We start from the raw sequence: 10,717 nt of genomic DNA on the forward strand, positions 1-10,717 counted from the left end.
ATTGGTGGATATCGTAGAACCAAGCAAGGTTTCGCAGGCCAGATCACGAAGCACGCGATAAGCGCAAAGGAGTTTCAGCGAGAGTCCAATTCGGCGAGATTAGCGCCGGAGGAGGATGAGCGAGCGTCGTATAATGTGACCATGCCGAAGACGGAATCGCAAGCCGGCTTCCGATATATAGCTAAGGGAAATGAATAGGTGGGTACAGTGGAGCGACGATTGTGCCCACAGAGAAAATGTGAGGTTCCATGCCGATAAAAATAAAACGCCGGAAAGCCAGAGATGCGGCGGGAATAATAGGCGAAATTAAAGGAGTAGTAGAGGTAGAGACACCAACATTTCCTGTTCTGGTTTTATGGCTTTGCTTGATAAGATAAGCCTTGGTACCCAGTGATCATACAATGTGGCATAAAAAGCTTCAGCGCGCCACGAATAATTAATTACACCGCGATTTATCATTGGTCAGTTTCGGTTTCCAATGTTAGCAGCATGAACTGTGGCATGACGTCGACGACGCGCGCGCGCAACAAGCGATCACGTGACCCCAAAAACTTCTGACGCGAAGGCGCAAGCATTCGTCTGCTGTGAAAAATACGTGCGTACACATCACATGAGGACAACCCAGAGGGCTATGGAACGAAAAATGGTAGGGGTAACATTAAGAGATAAAAAGCGTGCAGAGTGGGTCAGAGAAATAACTGAAGTTACCGACATTCTAGTGGAAATTAAGAAGAAGAAATGGACATGGGCAGGACATGTAGTGCGAAGAGAGGATAACCGATGGTCGCTGAGGGTAACAAACTGAATTCCAAGGGAAGGAAAGCGTAGCAGGGGGCGGCAGAAAGTTAGGTGGGCGGATGAGATTAAGAAGTTCGCAGGGGTCAAGTGGATGCAGCTAGCACAGAACCGGGTTAAGTGGAGAAATATGGGAGAGGCCTTCGACCTGCAGTGGGTATAATCAGGCTGATGATGGTGATGATGACACATCACATGTGTCCGTGCTGGCCATGACATCGCCGTCATCGTCGTTTCCGTCCTGGCCGTTCTCAAGCAACATTGATGATTTATGGAAGGACCATATTGCTGCCAATGCAGGTCCACAGAACCATTATAAGTTTGATCCGCTGGCGAGCCCGTCCCCAAGCCCGCCGCCCGATGGTTCGGGCAATGCTTCCGAGAGTGAGGAAGCAGACGACCACGATGTCTGCCGAGGCAACAACTGATAAGTACGTGGTCGATGCACCGCATGAAACTGTACCGCGGTGATGTTATGCAACAGTTGCATGTATCTTTTGGCATTCGTTCCTGATTTCAAGAGAGCGTACTGCATGGTTTTCGGTAAGCGCCATATGCGAATGATTAAACAAAGCTGCTAATTCATTTGTCGGCTAAACAAGACACGCGCGCGCATATATATAGTGATAAGTAGAGGCTTTCAGCACAGTCATTTATTTAGTGATATTCTAGGTCAGTTTGTACCGCCGGAAGACGAGAACAGCATACTGCTACTAATTAGTAGGATACAAATTAAAGGAAGAGCAGTGGTTGACAACTATGGGCAATGATTTCTGGCGTGCGTATTACTCCGCTGAAGTACACCCAATCAGTTTTTGAACTTTTACTACACCCAACGAGACAGAAGCATCAAAATTCTTGAGCTTATATTATGCTGGTGTGGTGGTTAGCTTTTTTATTTAGGCAACTACCACCAGTAGCGGAGGAATTGCGTATGGCGGTTATTGCAGATTTTAGTTTTATCAGACTATAACTCTTGACAGACATTAAAGGATAGGGCCATGAAAAGCTATTTACCAAAACAATTAAGGAAACTAGCACGAACAATCGGCGTTCCATTAGACGTCTCCGCAACGCAAAACAAAAATTAAGCTAGATTCATTAGCACCGAAGATAGTAGGTTCGTTCCATTCAGAACTGGTTCTCGGCACCAATTCTAAAAAAAGTTCCACCGGTGCCAGTCAAGTGCTGGCGAGGTACAGTTCCAGTTTTCTGATTCAGGCGCAGCGCCACACATCGCTGGTGCGACATTTTCCAATCGAACCTTGTCTGCTCCCGTGCCCCGCGAGCTGCAAGTTCTCGCGGCGCTTCTATTTTCGTGCCTCGAGAGGTCGTGAATGACAACATCGTCGAAGACATTTTTAAGGAATTTCTGGAGTCCTCCAACAGTAATGACGAGGAACCCGACGTCGTGCTTTCCTTCGCGGCAACACAGTTGTTGCATCGCGGTTCAAACCGAAGCCGACTGGTTCGGACAGACCGCAATTAATCGAGTTCCTGTACAACTGAAGCGCTGTTGCTAGATATTTCAGCGTTAACTCAGGTGGCTGTTTAGGTTGTCACAAAGGACTTTAGAGAAACTCGCCATTTTAAATGACGCCGGATCCGTCGACGACGGAAAACAAAAATGCCCCTAAGTGGACCATCGATGTTTACAATTCATCTCATCGGCAGCGCGCATCGTCTGCGTCGGCTGACATATATATAAGCAATGACGCGTTCATGTGCACCCATTTGATGGCCTAGGAGAGCACCAATACAGAGTTGTCTAGCGTCGGAGAGAAATTGAAACAGAGTAAAATTTTGTTGAACTTCAGGGACGCGTCGAAGTGACTTGAAATATGTCACATGATCAGCAAAGGGATCGAAAAACAAAAACTGAAAATGCTACCGCTGGTGGAAACTTTATTATGGGATAGATTCGAACATCTTACTGGCAGATACTTAAGGCGGGGGTCCCACTCCGGCAGCGCGAATGTGCCATTTTAGGCAATGTTTGCGTGAGCATTCTGCGCGTTGTTCTTTTTCGAACATCACAATGTAAGCATCATTCGAAAGCTTAATATACTCTCTGTCAAATGATGTGCGCTGCTTTAGTGTGTCAACGTTATCAACTGCATGAGAGGTGGTTTTGCAGATGACAAATTCGCTAGCGTCGTTGATATACCCTACTTCGGATTAGTTCGCTGAAGAAACTGCTGCACTTAGAACAGTTTCCTTTGGCCTACACATAGAATGGGTACTTATATTATGAAACCTGAAGCGTAATTAGTTTTAATTTAATCAGTCTTTGATCGGCAGCCTTTTAAACATGGTAAAGTTTGGCTATTTTGGGCACGAATATCTGCGCTTTATCAACGTGCACAGCAGTAAAATTTTTACCACTTCGGGCGCACATTATAATAGTTGAGTGTACGAAGTTTCATCGAAATTTATTCGCTAGTTCGTTTTCAATTACCTTTCCAATTTGAAGATTTCCGTAATACTGCCTCACATCGCATAGCTTGACCAGAAAAACCGCTCATTCTACAGCCTAGGAATCATGCATGGCGAAACTAGAATAGTCGTTATTTGTGAACCCTGATCGCAAATTGCGCTTTATACAATTAGCACGATTATACTGAGCCTTCAAATATAATCAATTTTTCGTACACGACATTCAATGGAGAAGGCCGTCATACTCAACAACGTGAGCCTTGTTTGAGTTGGCTTTTTTTTTAATATTGTATTACTGTAAAATAAAGTTAAAATAAGAAGCACAAACCATGGTGATAATTAGTATTTGCACCTGTATTCGGTCATTAAAGGTTTTTCACTGCTAGCGCCATCTAGGTAAAAGCAGCAAAAGTGTGAGTTCATTCAATTGCCAGGAGAGGCGCGCGTGACTACACTCCTTCAAAGTACTGAAGCTAGTCAAGAAACCTAGAAGTCAGCTTCTCTGCAGTGCAAAAACCCCTTCACCATGGCGGCCAAACCTGTTTTGGGGGCACAAAACAGGTGCAGTGCAGGAGACGTCTATTGTGGTAATAATGGCCACGTACATTTCCTGCACCCCTCTTCTTCTTATCGCAATTATGGGATTAAGAACCCCTCCGTTTGTGAGTGCCATTCATAACACCTCCCCTGCCCCTACCTCCTCCAGGCTCTCAATAGTGAAGGAATTCTGCTCAACACGTTCGCGCATGACATCAGGCTGGACATAGAAGTATTCTGCGCTGCACCCAACTTCTGCCCTCAAAACAGGTTTGGCTGCCATGGTGAAGGGGTTTTGCTCTGCTGACTTCTAGGTTTCAGCAACCCACCTATACTACTTTTGTGCTGTGAAGTGTCTTGCTTGTTGCTATTTGCATTGCTGTTTGTGAGGCGAGTGTCACACTTTTCAAAAATTCATTGCCTGTCGAAACAACTTCTTTCTGCAGCAGATCCGGTTTCAAACATCCCATAGAGGAAGAATTTCGACAACTCTCTCAACTGATGCAGAGGCTACAATTCATGATATAGAAAGCAGGGAGTGTCAGTGGAGTGAAAGGAATGAATGGATACCTGGAGGCACCACTCGATTGAGAACGTGGTGCGAGACACCGCTGGTTCCTAGCACAAGGAGACGCATCTACTCAAAGTGGAAACACAAACAGTTCATTAGGGAAGGACCACGGAGTGAAAGCTTTTTTTAGGTGACAAGACATGACACGCACACTACGTGCGTGCACATGTTTTGCGCGCATACACTGTGGTTTATGCGGGGGCTATTCGCTCGCACGAAGAGCCTGCACATGGTCACCGCATCACCCTTTGCACCCCTGCATTGTGTGCGAACAGTGGACGCTCGCCTGCAGTGCTAAGCCGCTAACCTTCACGCCCAATCGCTGAGGGGCTTTGCGCTATTTTGTGCTTTTCTGAATATGCTTCTGGCCCTGTACTTTTCCCTCACGCATTCGTATTTCACCAGGCGCTTCAGGCTCGGATAGCAAGTGACACGGCTAGCAAAATCCAAACAGAATGCGCAGAATCTTCCGGTAAATTTACATGTATCGGGCTTGCTTTTCGGCTGGCGACAAAAGTGCAAATTTATCAAAATTAAGACATGCCTTGACAGATTGCAGGTTGCTTGGACGAGGTTCTTCATCCGTGCGCGCAGTTGGTCCAGTGGTATTTCTCGCAAAATGTAGACATTATGTGTTTGACAGCGAGTGCTACGGATATCGCCACGTTATGCTGCATGGTGTGCTGGCAAAATGCTCGCACATGACATCACGATACGCCAGCTGGCATACCACGCGTATGATCCACCGTTTAGATGCTATGTGCGTCATGCGACTCTCAAATATTGGTCGAAAAAGGAATAGGACAGTAGACCAAAATAAATAGTTTCGGCCGGCGGTATCGAGTGGTTGTCTCCTTCACATCTCCGTTGGTGCGTGCTCTGTTCCCTAGAGCTTTCAGTGGCACACGTGTGCTTAGGTGCAGCTGTCCTCTCGGAAAGCACCGTTTTGAATGTAGCTTCGCAGCCGCTACAAGAAATACAACTGCAAAAGGACGACGTCGCATACGGAGTACAGATGAAAAAAAAAAAAGAAACGAAGGAATTCGACGCTGCTGAACCGAATGTCGAGCGTTAGCTGAAATGAGAATGTACACTGTTTTGGTTCAGTGCTTTTCATGCTTATAAACATTACAAATATGTGCTCATAGATAATCAAAAACCAGACGTCATCACCGATAATCACCGTAATGAAACGTAACAGCCGTTGTACGTCTGTCTAATTGTATTTGGTCACTTACGAAGCGTGTATGGACATCTTCGCAAAGGTGGGACAGTTCACCACACTACGCTGCGTGGAAATAGAGAAGTTTCGACTGCAGACAGCGTAACATAAACAAAGTGACGCCGAGAGGGCAGCTGGGCGCATTTCACTGTGACAAGAGAAAAGTGCTAGCCTACATGTAAACCGAATTACCGGATTCCTTCGGCGCACACGCAGTGGCATTAGTGGGGCCAAGTAGGGCTAATGCGCGTGCACAGCCGGCACTCTCTACTTCTCTGTGCGTCTACGCTATGCTCAAAATAGTAAGCCTCGAAGCCGTGGATTCATGTTTCAAGGCCCGGGGTCTGTTTTAATATTATTATTATTATTATTATTATTATTATTATTATTATTATTATTATTATTATTATTATTATTATTATTATTATTATTATTATTATTATTATTATTATTATTATTATTATGCAATGCACCGTAAACGCTTTCGCGGACATTTAGTGCATGTGGTGGGTTGACGGAATGAAGCGCGTGTCTGTATCGGGCGGTCGTGCAGAACAGAGTACTGATATCCATCGCGGCACACGCACATCGCCACTGTTTTTAGACTGCCGCAATGAAAAAAATCGAACGTATTTATTAGCACAATGACAGCCTCCCTTTACAAGCGCACATGGTCATCCCCGATTAGTCATCGCAGTGATATTCCAAGCTTTTTGGGTGTTTCTTGCACCTCATTCCGGTTTTGTACCGGAAAAAAAAAAAGTAAATAAACGTCGCGTTTGGTTTTGACATAGGACATCGTTTTCTTCACACCTTCGAACACGTCAGTTAGTTTTAGTAAAGTAAGTAGAGGAGGCTCAGAATTTTTGCCTCCGAATGGCTGAATATCGATTGACACCACCGAAATGAAATATGCGACGATGTGTGGAGCGGAAATCACATGACAGTCTGATTCGGCGCGCAGTTTTGACGTCGAGGTCACCAGCGGCATTTTTCTTTTTTTACTGAAAGCATTTCCGATAACAAACATGCAAAGCAGTAAAAGAAAATAAAACGAAAGACTAACGCTAGTTGTAATCCTTACTGCTTAGCATCAAGGAGCCACGTGGTCTTACTCAAAAAGATTCAGAAATATAAGCATAGTAGCACAGCTAGCAGTGCGAAAGCAATTCCAAGCAAACACGCAGAAGACACGCGGCAATATCTACCAAGGCAGCAGTTGCTGCTTCCCTCAGGAGATAGGAGCCTGAGTCTTGCACGAAGGTGCATTCACGAACTGGGCTGAACCTGTTCAATCCGTTTCGAAATGATTTTTGATAACAATACCACGTCAATTCGATGTAGACAGCTGTATGTCGAGACCTTGCGGTGAAACCCACAGTTGACCGCGCCGAGTTATCGCTATAGCTTCGTTCCCACGTGTAGCGAACATCACCCATTTTTGCTGTGCACAGATAACAAATGGCGACCACGCCTTGCAGACAACTTTTTTTTTTTTTTTTTTAGTGATAGGAAAACAAATTTCCACTCCTTTGCAATGATAAAATCGGAAATAAATGGGAGGGAATGGAAACATAATGTCCAAAAAACAAAATGACTTGAAACAGCATCGCCGCAGAAGAAACTGCATAAATATTCGCAGCATCTGCCATTTTCTTGGTTTAGAGAAATTGCTTCAAGGGTCTATCAACTTGCATCTTGAGCGTTCGCGAGCATACTTCAGCCGACTGATTGGAAAGTCATTCTAAGGAGTTCTTGTGTGGACAAAAAAAGGAGGATAAGGGTTAGGTGCAACAAGGGGCCCTGAACCAGCTTTGCCATTGTTCAACTCTTATCCTGCTGAAACGCTGCATGGCATAGTGAAACAACAAAACATTGGGGTGAGGTCAACGAATTGCCACCATGATTGATCTCATGATAGAGGAGGAGAGAAGGACAGGGACTGGTCATTTTGGGCAAGGGCTAAAAATATACAGGCACGAGGGACAGGCAAAGCGCTTTGTCCCATGTCTCTCGACCATCCCTGCCTCTTTTTTGCGCTTTGTCAAAATGAGCAAACTCCACCAACTAGCCCAAGAAACAGCATTGCAGAGAGACAGTGTGCCTAAAGCTCATAGCCGCTTTTTGTAAGCCTACAAAAGCTAGTAAATTCAGACTAGATTGACCAGAATTGACCAAAATAATCTGGGCATGCACTGGAAAAATGTTTTGTCTAACATGAAAATGAATACATTCCGATGCCTGTGCTGCTTAGCATTCGTCAAGTTTTTTCTCTCAGTGTGGCTATTGAAGAAAGTATAAAGGCATACCACTTCCCCAAAGTACATCCAAAATTGCGTCATGTTGGGGGTAGAAGTGGCGTGGGGTGAAGGGAACTACTGGAATACATAAGCCCCGACTCCAAACACACATGCGTCATGCACTGCCGCGCTAACGTCGTCGCACGCGTCAGCCAAAGCCGGTCTGCGCATGCGCGCAGCGCCTGCGTGCATCGCGAGCTCTGATGCTGTGATCTGTCCCTGCCAGATATCTGGCGCGTGCTACACGCGTCGAAAACTAGCGACCCCCCCCCCCCCCCTGTCCCCCTACTCCCCTACTCCGTTCCCCTACTGTCCCCTACTCCGTTCTTCTCGTCCTGAAGTCCACTTAGCTCCCCCTGCTTCTTTTCTTCACAGAATAGTTTTCTTCACGGTTTTCAAATTTTCTCAGTCCGCGCGAGAGGGTGAGCGAGCCAGCACCACGAACATGCAGGTGCATTCCCCTTTTGCGACGCCTGCCGTGACGGCGGCGTTGACGTCGCGGCGCGTGGAAAGTGCTTTGGAGTACCCGCTTTATTTATGGCAGTTACGAGGGTTTACCTACAGAAGGAATGTGAGGATTGACATCCATGTTTGTCAGTTCTTCGATTTCCCGTACTGTTTCCTCGGGCTGTTTTTCTTTTTTCCATTAATGATGAAACAAACCCTTCACACATTCGTGGGGACAATGTTTGCAAACGGTGTAGGTTCGCCAGTACTTGTCTAAATGGGACGATCCCCCCCCCCCCCCCCCCCCCTTCTTCATTGGAACCGCAGACGAACCAAAAAGGGCATCTTATTGTACGATCCCCAGACATGTCAAAAGAATTCCGGGGCTGGCAAATTTCAAATTATGAAATCATTGTCAAGAAACACATGTGCTAGTTGCAAAGCGGCGCATATTTAGATAACTGCTCGTGATGTCGCACTATTCTGGTCGTCTTATTGCTCAGAATATGTTTATTTATTTATTTTATTTACATTACCCCTCAGGGAGGCATTACATATATTTTGAATATATTTCAGAAATATGTTGCACTCACGCTCTCGAGTGCTGCTAGTATGGCAGTCCGCTTTCTCAACGCACCTTATAGCTAAAAATGTCGCAACAAGAGCGCAGACTGACTTGAAACTAGAGCTCGCGGTAGTTATTGTAGCTGGAGTACCATTACCAATGTACGCTTACTACCAGCGCTGGTGCATTCGCCTTCAGCCCACCTGCTCATGTTGCTGTATATAGCACAAGGAGCTCAATCTAAAACATCAATCTATTCGTTGTGTCGTCTTCTGACCTTGTGCTCCCGTCCACGTTCCGCGCTGTCACCTCAAGATGCATAAGCAACACGCCCAAGCTGCTATTCTAAATAAAAACAAAAATGGGGGAGGGGGAGGGGCGGTTAGCTTACCGTCAACACTATATAGCCTCGTGTGTTTCAATGGAAATGCCTCCCCCCCCCCCCCCCCCCACCAGGGAAAAAAGAAAGCGGTCAGCGCGTTATGAAAAGGAAAGTACGCACACCCACATATATCAGCGCGCGCGTTTTTTTTTCTAATTTTATTACAACAGAAAAATTACCAACGATTACGTTACTTCCTAATGCGAAATTTGAGCATATCTCATTGGCTGTTCCAGCTTTTCGATAGATTGAGGCAAAGACAACTTTTTTATTTTATTTTTCACACGTATTTCTTCAAGAAACACTCCACTAACAGTTCTTGACTGTCATGAAGGAAGCTTTGTGGATCAGGAGTTCGCGTAATGCAGCGTATGGACCTGTAGGAGCGTTGCGCAGCGAAGAGATAGCAGCGACTGACTGATGCCGCTGACGCCGCTAGCGAGTCAAGTCAACGTGGGTCTGCGTTTCGGCTTAGGATGTATGCACCGCGATCCACTTACACCGGAAAACACCGTCGCCGCCACAAAGGAAAAAGGTAGGGGGGGGGGGGGGGGGGGGGACACGCAGCGGCGAATGGTGGCAGGAGCGTGCGCTGCCCTGGCTGCGGAGCTGGTTACGAGGGACAACGCAGACGGCGACGCGAAACGCAGGAACGGGCGCCAAAGAGCTGGGCTCAAAAAGAAAAAGAAAAAAAAAAGTTGTTCAGCACGCCAAATGGCCACATCAGGGCAGCGCGAGGAAGTACATGTCCGGACAAATTCTAGGGGCAGTAAGTAACCGAAGGGCGTCTTGCATTATTCTTTTGTTGCACATACAACCACAGAAACGAATCCTTTCACTCCAAAGAATGCCTCAGTGGCAGCCAGTTATGCATTTTACCGTGGTTAGCACGAGTGATTGCCGTTCTATTCTTGTTATGAAAGCAGGTGATGCTGGTAGTGAATAAATAAATAAGTAAATAAATATATAGAAAGTACACTGGATTCGCAATGCAGCAAAGACGTACATCTAACCAATGAAGAGTACAGAGGAGATTCAAAGGGGAAGGGTCGAGAAGGAGCGGTCTAACGCGCTTGCGAAACTAACCCGCTTCTACTGGCGACATTGCCTCATAACTGTCTGCTACCCTCCCCTCTCCAATTCATTTCCCCCAAAATTTAGCCTGAATGAATTGTGGCAGCTGCGTGGTGCTTACCCTTTTGGTAGGTATTTCACACCTATTTCGCAATGCCGACTGTCCTCTCTAAGGTAAAATGAAATTGGCCATCGCCCTTTTCTCAGCTCATTAGGTTACCAACGTCAGTTTCTATGGTTAGAAAAGCCCGAACTAAAAAAAAAAAGAAAAAAAGAAAATGATTACTGTTGATTGAAACCGACTTTATTGCAATTTTATTATTTGCAATAACGTTTGATAAAAGTAGTTCTGCACCAGAGAGCTCGCAAGAATATCCTACTATAAATG

This window comes from Amblyomma maculatum, chromosome 3, assembly GCF_055883805.1.
Source record: "Amblyomma maculatum isolate TAMU_Amacu chromosome 3, ASM5588380v1, whole genome shotgun sequence".
Classification (NCBI taxonomy): Eukaryota; Metazoa; Arthropoda; class Arachnida; order Ixodida; family Ixodidae; genus Amblyomma; species Amblyomma maculatum.